Raw genomic sequence first — 10,789 nt, 5'->3', positions numbered from 1 at the left:
CCAGCGTGTGGCTTCTTTTATATTGTCAGAATGGGTGTATGTATGATTATTGTCTCATATAAGGTCAGATTTTCGATGTCCTGTCAACCTCACATGACAAACATGTCTTCATAGTTTAGCTTTACCTCATTAAGCACAAGGGACTTCAATTAAAATGACATGAGTGATGTCTAGCTGCAAATTCAGGACACAGGTTGAATAATTTTTGTGCTGAGGATGGGAGAGGGAGGTGTTCATGGATGTGATGCTCACTGAGCCTCGTGCCGCTCGTGTAGAGGGTGTTAGTGCAGATCCTGGTTCCTGGGGGGAACGATGGAGCTGGTGAGCAACCTTCCTTCAGTGTTACACTTGAACACCAGCTTATCACTTTAGAAGGATTACAGTCTAGTTGTTTACAGATCATGTAGTTTAGTAGGATTAGCTGGAATAATATAATCTGGAGCTTGATAAATTATAATGAAATATGGGCGCACGTCCTCACATGGACTCTAGGAATCATTTCCTTCAGGTGGTTTTTGAACTTGTATAGACATACTTAAAAACTGATGTATTGATATGTTTTCTGCTGAACCAGAAGCAGGAGCGCCTACATTCCCCACAGGTGTTGTCTTGTACACATGGAGCTACACAGTCAGTTAAAACATTCGTAAATGTTGTGCAAATAAATCCTAAAAAAATCCCATACATTAGGAGACTCTTTTTACTTCATATGGTGTTGAGAGGGGTTTTTCTACTGCTGAAGCTGTTAACCATCTGGCACATAACGACCAAATTCCACCAGATCTTTGTCCGGTCCATCTCTGATCCGTCACAGCACTGGATCTAATATTCTAGTCAATGTGTTAACTTCCACTGGATCCGCTCTGTTGTGTTCCGGCTGCGTCTCTGATCCGGCAGGTCGGAGTCCTCCGGATCAGATACACAAGACTTCTATTTTTGCCGGATGCCGGAGCATGACGCATCAATCTCAACAGAGCAGATGGAGCGGGACAGGAAGTCAGGTTTCACCAAAACAAAATGAAAACATCCGGTTAATTTTCAGAATAAAACACTCTGTGTTATCACCAGATCGTATTTCACTTAACTACAACAACAAACCAAAGTCATGATGAGCGGAGCCAGGCCTGGAGTCAACAGGTCAGAGGTTTTCAGAGGACCAGAAAGACAACATGGATGAGGAGAGGAGGAGGAGAATCCTTGATTCAGTGGTTACAGCGGGAAAACCTGGGCCACATGACTCCAGCTGTCCGGCGGTCCTGCTCCATGCTGCGGAGCTGGACCGCAGCGGATCGGAGACGGACTGGACACAGATCTGGTGGAAGTCCCGTATTACACTCCTACCACCATGTCCTTCTCCTATCCACACTTATCTCATGAATGGTAAATGGTAAATGGTAAATAAAGCGCTTTTCTAGTCTTTCAAAGCACTCAAAGCTCTTTCACATTACTCGTCACATTCACCCATTCACACTACATCCACTCACTGATGGTAAAGGTTGCCATAGTAAGGGATCATCAGTATTAGCTAATGTCATTCATATACATTCACACACCGCTGAACAACAGCGGGAGCATTTTGGGGTTCAGTGTCTTGCTCAAGGACACTTCGGCATGTGACTGCCAGAGCTGTGATCGAACCGCCAACCTTCCAATTGATAGATGACCGACTCTACCCACTGAGCCACAGCTGCCCCACATCATAGCTCATGAACACATTAATGAGTCAGATGTTGCAGTGTGTAATTAGTTAGGACACCATGACAGAGGCGTCTTTGTTTTAGATCAGCACTGTGTCGCTGCCTGTCTGCTCTGGAGCAGCAGGAAGGTGTGGAAATGTTGCAGCTAATCTCGTCTCTGCGTCTAAACACCTTTCTGTTGTGATCCGCATGACAAAGGTCCTGTAAGCCTCATAAAGCCGGCTGAATTAGCAGCTGAGCATGTTTGTCTGGGTTGTGAGTGTTAAGTTCTGGATGAGGCATTTATGCTGGTGTGAAAACTGCATGGATACTTTTTGAACACAGTCTCAAGAAACTAGAATTACTTTTTCAAGGTGTTTCTGAATTAAAATGAATGTGTTGATGAAGAAGATATTCAGATGTGATGTCTTCTTTGGTTTAAAATAACACAGAGACAACACATCAGTATACTACACTTTACATCTTTGTTTATTTACACAAATATGTCAGTATGAGGAGTTACCTTCATACATGTTTATTTGGATTTCAAATTAATTCATTGTGCATGATTTAAATGTTGTAATATAGTATTTGTATTACGAAGCCCTAAAAGGACATGGTTAAATACATTTTATTTTCTCCGTGATCTTGAGATCTCGACTTATTTTGTGATAACGGGATCATTTATCTCTTTTTATTCAGAGAACGAAGCTCGTTTTGTGTTTTTGATCTTCAACCTGTAAGATAAATGTCCCATAATAAAATGTATTTTTATTCTTCAATAAGGCACACATTTTTGAAACAATGTTTGTTGAAAAAATAAATAAATAAATAAATAATTAAAGTAACAGGCCTTACCTGTTGCCTGAAGTTACTTTGTTACCATATGTACAAATGTGCTTTAGAACAGAAGCCCTAAAAGAACATGATTGTATCTTCTCAGTTTTCTTATTATCTGAAGAAAACAAAGTTTGTTATCTTGAGATCATGAGAAATATAAGTCGTGATCTTGATAAAACAAGTGAAATTAACTTTTAATCTCGAGATAACAGAGAACATAAAATGTATTTAATCATGTCCTTTTAGGGCTTCCATATTGTATACCTGCAAACTAGAAGAGGACCTTCTATTTGGCACTATGAAAGTAAAAATCGTAGACTTTGTTGACATTTTAACTTCTAAATAAGTCAAAATCTAACCAAAACACGACACAACTTTATACTTTAAGTTTTTTAACCTGACTTTGACTGCAATAAGTGAGCCAGCTATGGAGCGCTTTGTGGTAATGTTGTTGTCTTCAGGCAAAAACAGTAAAATATCATACTTTGAGAAAAAGTAAGCCTTGACTTTTTCCACTGTTCCTGTTTCTATCCTTTGTTTTCTCACATCACAACATCATCCTGCTTTCTTTCATTTCATCCTGCACATACGCTCCGTAGACTCAGGGTGTTCAGTGTCTCTGATCCCCAGCTCTCCCTCGTCATTAGCCGAGCTACTGAGCAGCTCCTGAGACAATGCTTCATCACTGGATTACACTTTAAATGCAGCATTAGCTGACTGCCCCCCAACCCCATCCTCAACCACATGCCCCTACCACTCAGCTTAAAATCCTCGTCTCAGGCTTACACACAAAGATGGAAGTGTTGGAAACGTGTGAGCCTCAATAATAGACTCCAACACTTTGCACAGTCATGCTGCTGTGGTAGTGTTCTTAATCTGTCTGTATTTGGACACGCTAGGTCTGAGAAGGGACAAAGGCTCTGATAGCTTGAGAGATTTGAGGACACATTACCTCCAAAACAAACTGAATATGTGTATTTTCTTTGGATACTTGTATACAAGTATTATAAAACAAGGTTCCTAATTTGTAATGGAGCTTAATTGTGCTGCTAAATCCCAAATGTTTTGTAATTACAGCCCTAAAAGGACCCGGCATGTCTTCAATTATCTGCTCTTTTGAAGCTGTGTTGGCTTTTGTTTTTTATCCCCTCACATAAAAAGGTGAGTGACTCAAAAAGCACAAACACACTTCCACTAACTCTTCCCCCTTTACATGTACGCTGCAGCTTTTCACACGGATTCCTGCGGCCTTTTTCCACACGGACAAACACGTCTGCTAATCTCTGAGATTTGTCCAGAAATCTCATTAAGACGACCCGGCTGAATGAAATTAATTTCTAATCCTCTTCTTAATCAATGACTAATTAAACAATATTAAAGGATCCTCTGTGAGGCTTTAAAGTTTCAGCTTGGCTCAGTCAAGGCCTTATGAAAGGCCCTGCAGCATTGACCCCACATCTGCTGCACAAACCTCTCTGTCAGATCGAGGAGGGCTGGAGTGTGAGAGAGTGTTTCAGAGAGAGATCTTATTGGTCTGCTGAACCTGAGCACTGCTATATAAGACAACAAGGACTCTACTGAAGCTCTACCTGCCTGTTTGGTGCTGTTCTCTCTCACATCAATTTAACTCCTGTACCTCATTGAATCTCTTCATTTCAATTGTTTTCTTTTGTGTCCTTTTCCTGTGAGAGAGATTTCTGCTGCGGGCTCAGAGGATGTTAGAGGGGCAGCTGCACCTCGTCGTCTGATAGCCTGAACATTTAAAGATTGATCTCACATTTTGGACTCTTCTTTTAGGTTCAAATTTTAAACTCAAAATAATTTCTTTTAATTATACAGAGATGTCATGTTTGAACACTGAAAAAGCACAATAGACAGGGAGAATGAAACATCAAAATTATAGATCAAATGTAATTTAAAATGTAATATTCTTTTTAACATTCTATTTATTGGTTTTGCTTTTAACAATTCAGGAACTGATTGTACAACCACATACACTACCAGTGAAAAGTTGGGAAACACCTACTCATTCAGGGGTTTGTATTTATTGTAATGATTGTAAACACTGTAGATTAATACTGAAGACATCAAAACTATGAAAGAACATATATGGAATTATTGAATGAACCAAAAAGTGTTAAACAAAGCAGAATCTGTTTTAGATTTTAGATTCTGTAAAGTAGCCCCCTTTTTCCTTCATGACAGCTTTGCACACTCTTGGTATTCTCTCAGTCTGCTTCATGAAGTGGTCTCCTGGAATGGTTTCTAATGAACATGAGCCTTGTCAAGAGCTCATTTGTAGAATGACTTGCCTTCTTAATGTGTTTGAGACCATCAGTTGTGTTGTTCAGAGGTAGGGTTAGTACACAATGGATAGTCCTATTTGACTACTGTTGTAATCCAGATTATGAAAAAAAAAACAGATTATTTCATAGTTTTGATGTCTTCAGTATTAATCTACAATGTGGAAAATAATTAACATAAATAAAAACCATTGAATGAGAAGGTGTGTCCAAACTTTTGACTGGTAGTGTAAATGTCCCAACAGACCCCCCTTCCCTCCAACTCACCTCCCAGAACTCAACCCTCCTCCCCGCTTCAGGTCCGCACCTCCACCTCTTCAGACAGAGTCTGATCCAGAAGAGTAAAATAAAAAAGGGAGTGAGTAAAAACACATCAGAGTATCTGAAGTAGAGGTTCATTCATACAACTAGGATATCAAGCTATTGTGCAAATTTGTTGGAAAGCTACAAAGCAAGTAGCAGTTACAAACTGAGTCTGAAGTCTGGAGAGTAATAAAATCAACATCAACCTTTTCACAGCAGTATTTGCACTTTGTAAATATATGTTCAGACACACAGTACAATCAATGATATGAACAGTGCAATTTATTTTATTTTATCAATTTATTTTAGCATTTAAGTGTGCCTTGTTTTTATTTCTATTGTAATATTGTGTTATTTGAAATGTCAAATTCTGTGCTGTGATTGAGAAGAGGTGCTAAACTGCTTTTCATTGTTTTACAACAATGACAATAAAGATCTATTCTAGTCTATGAGCTTGACTTACACATAATATACAGCGTCAGTGCTTCTGCAGAGGAGTATGAGTAGCAGACTGCCTTTAAAAACAACAGACCTTCACTAACTCTCCTGGTTCGCCCTTATCTCTAGCACGTATCAAAACTCATCTTTAAATGTGCACATGGTTTCTCTTTCATGGAACAATTTTCTCTCTAAAAGAATAGTGGATAATATCTGAGTTTGAGTGTTCTCCTGTGAAGTATTGTGGGTTTATTATCAATTCAAATATCAAATCTTTAACATGTAAAAATTGGAAGAATGTCGATTTTTATGTTTTTGGTATATATGTGAATACACACACCTTTTAATTCTGAAATAAGACCATCTCACAATGATCCAATTACTTTCAAATGCTGTGTCTGAAATAGTGACATGAGAGATTTTTAATATTTTCAAAACACAAACACACCAAGAATTTAGAGCCTCTAACACAAGCTTTTAAAAATCATTACAATGAAAGCTTCAGGTTAGATGTTTGATTTTAGATGACAACATGCAGTAACATGCAGTAACACACACACACACACACACACACACACACACACACACACACACACACACACACACACACACACACACACACACACACACACACATAGTGGGATGATTCATGTCTGTGCGTCCTCAGCTGGAGACAGGCGTCTGTGTGCTGAAATGGATCCTTGTCCATCAGATCAGGTGACATCCTCTCCTCCTCTGGCTCCTGTCACATGATCACTGCTGATATTTCTCTCTCTTTTTATCTCCCTCGTTCTTCTCCCCTCATGTTGTTCCACAGTAATCTCTCTCCTCTAGTTTCTGTGAGAACCAAACACATAAGAAGGTTCATCCGCGGAGGCTTCATGTGTCCGAGGCATTCAGGTGGATTCTGGAGACTCTTATCACATTTTACAGCTTTTCTAGTTTTTAAAACGTTTTATCACTTTAAGAACACATCAGGATGTCTCTCCGTGTGTGTGTGTGTGTGTGTGTGTGTGTGTGTGTGTGTGCTTCCTTTTATTATTATATTTATTTTAAATTAGATCCAGAGTTACTTGATTATTATTATTATTATTATTATTATTATTATTATTATTATTATTATTATTATTATTATTATTATTATTATTATTATATATTTGCTGATTGTAGGAGAACAATAGTGTCATTTCAAATATAAGTTTATGTTCATCAGACAGGAAGTCCCTTTCTTTCTGTTTCTCATTATTCCCTTGAGAAGAAGTGAAACATGGTTTTCGTCTGTTGTTGTTTTTCATTTGTGTATTTTGATGATCTCTACAGGCTGAGCTGAAGTAGCTGCAGCCGCTCAGAGGAACATCCGGAATATTCTTCTCTAAGAGACTCAAGTGTGGAACAATAAGAGGGATCAGTCCTCATCCTCAGGGGGGACGAAAAGAAAGAAAAAATCCCACCATCACAGATTTCCCGGGCTCCAGGTCTCTCTCAATTTATACTAATGTATGCCTGTTTGAGTATGAGGAGGGATTTATATAAAATACAACTTTTACTTCTTTAATAAAGATTCCTGAATATATTTGATCTATTTTCTATCTTTAAAAAGGTGAACCGTTTGGTTCATCAGTCATTTCAATAATCAGGTTAAAAGAAGAACATTTAAAACGTTAATAATAAAAGACAATAAATCAAATAAAAAGGAAAGAAAAACATTATTATAAAGATTATAAATAAAAAGAAACACGTGCAGACAGAAGGCCTAAATATAGCCTCTTTTTTACAATAAGCTGATCGGACGTTTGTGAACTAAATGTTTATTTCCTTGTTTGATTTGTGAAAGAAGGTTTATTAATTAAATGTATTCCTTTTTTAATTATAGGGTCTAACAGCAGTGTCGTGTTTTAATCATTCTATGGTCTGTTATGAAAGCTTTAATTCCGCTCCGATCCTTCTTTATCCTCTGACTCTGTTTTAACATTAAATCTCTAAATGTTTCCTGAACTCTTAGATCTTCTCTGATCAATCATAAACTCTCTCCTCAGAAACTTTGATCAGAAAGGCTCTGATTTGGTGTAACGAGCAGAGAATAAACGTCAGGAGGATCGTCTGCGTGTTGGTGTCTCAGCTCTCTGGACCCGTCCTGCTCTGATCCTCAGAGGAGCGCATCGCGGTTTCGGGTCTCAGGTCTCTGGACCCTTCATGTTCTGATCCTCATAGGAGCGCGTCAGCGTTTCAAGTCTCTGGACCCGTCCTGCTCTGGTCTTCAGCGCAGAGGAGCGCGTCAGGGTCTCAGGTCTCTGGACCCGTCCTGCTCTGATTCTCAGCGCAGAGGAGCACGTGAGGTGCTGCGGCTTTTAGGAGAAGCTCTTTATTATCATTGTAAAAGGAAATACAACAATACTTTGCTCGGCACTATTTCCATACAGCAGAATCTCAATCTGAAAAAAATGACTTAAAATATGATGTATATGTTCTATATATATATATATATGATGTATATATATATGTAAAAATATAAATATATGTACTTTTGTCGCTTTTATGTAGCCTACAGAGTGTGCGATTCATAAAGTGGCTGGAGTTTATTAACATGTATGAATCATAATAAATAAAAAGCAATGATGAGTCATTTAAAAAAAAAAAAAAAAAAGATACATTTTTAAAAGCAAACCGACCGACATTTTTAGTCTAGCTTTTAACTGAGTTTCATTCATTCTTATAACAGTTTTATTCATTTGTTTATTTATTTATTTATTCATTATCTAGTTCAGTAGATAGATAGTTCTACTTTATTTATTTATGTACTTATTTATTTTATTTTTTTTAATATTTCAGTGTTTTATTATCTTAGAAATGTATTTTATTTAGGTTTAATTTCCTGTGTTGAGTTTTAACATCTTGTGTTTCCTCCAGTGTTCCCTCGTTAAGATATCATGAGAGCGTTTCCTCAGTTCGTTCAGCAACTTCTTTTTTATTTTTCATTGTTATTATTGTTATTGTTATTATTATTATTATTATTATTATTATTATTATTATTATTATTATTATTATTTTTATTATTATTATTATTGTTGTTGTTGCATATATTGTGATCTATTTTAAGTTGTTTTTATGTAGCTACAGCACTTTGTGTTACAGTGTCATTGTTTGAAAAGCGCTTTATAAATAAAATCTGATTGATAGATTGATGATTGATAGATTACCAGCAGCTGTACTGTTTGTGACATTACAGGAATAAAACACAGTTAATAATAATAATAATAATAATAATAATAATAATAATAATAATAATAATAATAATAATAATAAATAATAAAGAATAAAACCGTCCAGATCAGCCGGTAATAACACCGTTATAACGAAGTGAGCCTCGGTGGTCTCTGTCTCTGTCACACACAGGAGCCGGATGAACAACGTGAACGTGATTTGAAGACACGATAGAAAATTGCTTTAAACAGCTTTGGTGTTTATTCTGAAAAGAATCGATTTGTATAGTACAAAATATTGTTTTCACTTCATGGCCTGCTAGCTATTATATTTAAAGTTTTTTCTTCAGAGGTCCAGTTCATATGTGATATTTTTATAATTATTATTATTATTTACATAATTTGGTGTATTTGAAGCTATTTTTGTAATTGTAAGGAGGTTTTACATGTTATATTGGTGTGTTTTTCATTATTTATATGTTAATTATTTTTACTAATATAAAAGATGTATTTTACCGTCTTTTATTTTGCTACCTCATCCATACACATGCTTTTATATTTCTGTCATGCTTTGGATTTTTTAAATGTATAGTGAAACAAAATAACTTCTTTATTGAGTATATTTGAACTTTAAGGAAAGCTTCAGTACTGAAAATGAACATCACTTCACTTTAGAGTTTTCAGTTAAATTATAATTTGAGGTAATTATTCAGAAGAAATATAAACTTTGTTATGGAGATAAAAAATGTCTTCCTGATCACCTGACTGTGTCTCAGCACAAACCTCACTATGTTCCTCCTCCAGAAACACAATTTTTGCCTTTTCTTCTCCTCCCATCATCCTCTCCATCTCACTTCCGCCATTTCTCTTACAGCCCGTCTGTTTTTGATTGCGGCCTAAAGGTCAGCTTTGGAGTTTTTCTTTTAAAGCATCTCTGACTTTCAGCTTTGCGGCCAAAAGCTAACAATAATGCCCTCCACTCCCCCTGAAATAACGGAGACTTTTTTTATCAAGCCTCTGAACACCCTTCTTCCCTCAGAGGGCTTAAGGTCTTTCATGTCTGTAATAACTTTGTATACAGAGCATGTATACACACTAAGCTACAACAAGGTGATAATAAAGAGGCTGCTAACTGCTCATGGGGAAGTTAAAGCCCTTCAGAATTAGCACTGCTCTGCCCAACGTTTTATTAAAATACAGAGAGAGGACTGCATGTCGATAGGTTTTTGATTTAACGTCATTGTGGTCAGTTGAGCAGAGTGGGTTATAAAACCAGACAATTTTAATCAAAAAGCTGCTCTTACAGGTTTTCATGCTGCAGCGTCACTGCAAGAGAGCTGTGTGGGATTTCACTGTCATCAGAGGGAGAGACTCTGATTGATGTAGGGGAAATTACCTTTTCAAAGCATCATAACCTCACCTACATTCTTTTTTCCCCCCGCTATACAGTTTCACTTGATTTTTAAATTCTAAAGGTCCTGAAAGGTTACTACGCAGCACTCTCTGGCCTGAAAGAAAAACATTTTAAAGCTGCATTTAAAAAGATGAAGATGGAAGTTCCTAGATTGCGTCATTAAGGAACTTTTTTTCTTTAGGACAAAAAATCATCAAATAAACAAAAGAGCTCTCTTACAAAGTTTAATACTTGAAGATGATCTTTTATTTATTTGATCCAGCAGAAGTTAGAAGTCTTCTCTTCTTCTGATTCAGAGGCTGCTTCTCAACACTCCTCTCCTCATCCTAAATGCTCTACTGCAAAGAAATAATGTATCTCTGATTTTCAGTGTCCTTTTGAAGTCTTTATGGAATATACATATTTCTTCAAGCTCTTTTTATGCCATCCAAAATAAAATGATAAATATGTAATAATAATAATAATAATAATAATAATAATAATAATAATACCAACACAGAGTGATAAAAGTCCAGAGCAGAGACCACATTGAAGTAGACCTTTTATGGACAGAACTCATTACTTGACCCCTTGTGGCTGCCGGATCCTTCTACTCCTAAATGAACGGCGAAAGTG

General features: G+C 36.8%; 1 long non-coding RNA gene across 1 annotated transcript; it reads left to right on the top strand.

Annotated features, from left to right (window-relative positions):
- The first annotated feature begins 6,228 nt into the window (after window positions 1–6,228).
- LOC117813316 lies at window positions 6,229–7,671 on the top strand. The gene is made up of 3 exons (XR_004631391.1): window positions 6,229–6,460; window positions 6,881–7,035; window positions 7,597–7,671. It is a non-coding gene; the product is annotated as an uncharacterized LOC117813316 (long non-coding RNA).
- Window positions 7,672–10,789: the final 3,118 nt, after the last annotated feature.

The sequence above is a fragment of the Notolabrus celidotus genome, chromosome 5, assembly GCF_009762535.1.
Source record: "Notolabrus celidotus isolate fNotCel1 chromosome 5, fNotCel1.pri, whole genome shotgun sequence".
Classification (NCBI taxonomy): Eukaryota; Metazoa; Chordata; class Actinopteri; order Labriformes; family Labridae; genus Notolabrus; species Notolabrus celidotus.
Note: the sequence above shows the minus strand (reverse complement) of the source record. Positions and strands in the feature narration are given on the sequence as shown.